Source organism: Nicotiana sylvestris, chromosome 8 (assembly GCF_000393655.2).
Source record: "Nicotiana sylvestris chromosome 8, ASM39365v2, whole genome shotgun sequence".
Classification (NCBI taxonomy): Eukaryota; Viridiplantae; Streptophyta; class Magnoliopsida; order Solanales; family Solanaceae; genus Nicotiana; species Nicotiana sylvestris.
Genome location: NC_091064.1, coordinates 141,700,648 through 141,702,272, shown reverse-complemented (window position 1 = coordinate 141,702,272; position 1,625 = coordinate 141,700,648).

The window sequence follows — 1,625 nt, the reverse complement described above, 5'->3', positions numbered from 1 at the left end:
TTTAGCCGACATTAGGGCTCCAATCCCTGAGTTAAGCATTTTTCCTTTAGCCGACATTAGGGCCCCAATCCCTGAGTTGAGCATTTTTCTTTCAGCCGACATTAGGGCTCCAATCCCTGAGTTGAGCATTTTTCCCTTTAAGCCAGCATTAGGGCTCCAATCCCTGAGTTGAGCAACTTTCCTTTAGCCAACATTAGGGCTCCAATCCCTGAGTTGAGCATTTTTTCTTTTAGCCGACATTAGGGCTCCAATCCCTGAGTTGAGCAGTTTTCTTTTAGTCGACATTAGGGCTCCAATCCCTAAGTTGAGCGTTTTTCCTTTAGTCGACATTAGGGCTCCAATCCCTGAGTTGAGCATTTTCTTTTAGCCGATATTAGGGCTCCAATCCCTGAGTTGAGCATTTTTCCCTTTAAGCCAGCGTTAGAGCTCCAATCCCTGAGTTGAGCATTTTTCCTTTAACCAGCATTAGGGCTCCAATCCCTGAGTTGAGCAATTTTCTTTTAGCCGACATTAGGGCTCCAATCCCTGAGTTGAGCGTTTTTCTTTAGCCAGCATTAGGGCTCCAATCCCTGAGTTGAGCGTTTCTCCTTTAGCCAACATTATGGCTCCAATCCCTGAGTTGAGCAGTTTTTTTTAGCCGACATTAGGGCTCCAATCCATGAGTTGAGCGTTCTTTCTGTTAGCCAGCATTAGGGCTCCAATCCCTGAGTTGCACGTTTTTCTTTTAGCCGACATTAGGGCTCCAATCCCTGAGTTGCGCCTAATGTTGTATTCTGGCCCGGGCCTTAGTGGGCCTAACGGGCCGGGCCTCGCGCTCCCGGGCTTCGTGGTCCTGGGCTCTGGCGGTCCCGGGCCTGGCGGTCCCGGTCTTCGTGGGCTCAATGGGTGGAACCGGCCCGTGACGGGCCTAAGCCCACATGATCCTGTGCTTAACGGGCCGGGCTCGTGGGCTTCGCGGGCCTAGCGGGCTTTTTTTTAAAATTTTGTTTTAAGGCAATTTCTTGTAGTATCATGGCTATATTAAAAATATATATGTAGTATATATGTATATCTAATTATTAAAGTGCTTGACGAAAAAGAAAATAACAAAACAATAGTAAAACACTAAATTGTCATGCATAATATATTTTCTTGTAGTATATTATATTGTATCTTATGTATATATATTCGCATAATATATTGTATCTTATGTATATATATTGTATCTTATGTATATATGTTCGCATAATATATTTTCTTGTAGTATATATATTGTATATTATGTATATATTTTCGCATAATATATTTTCTTGTAGTATATTATATTGTATCTTATGTATATATATTCTCTTATATATTTTCTTATGTATATATATATTCGCATAATATATTGTCTTGTAGTATATTATATTGTATCTTATGTATATATATTCTCTTTTATATTTTCTTGTAGTATATATATTGTATATTATGTATATATTTTCGCATAATATATTTTCTTGTAGTATATTATATTGTATCTTATGTATATATATTCTCTTATATATTTTCTTGTAGTATATATATTGTATATTATGTATATATTGTAGCTTATAAATAATTCTAAGTATAGACAAAGAAATATTGCGAAAAGAAGCTCATGGGTA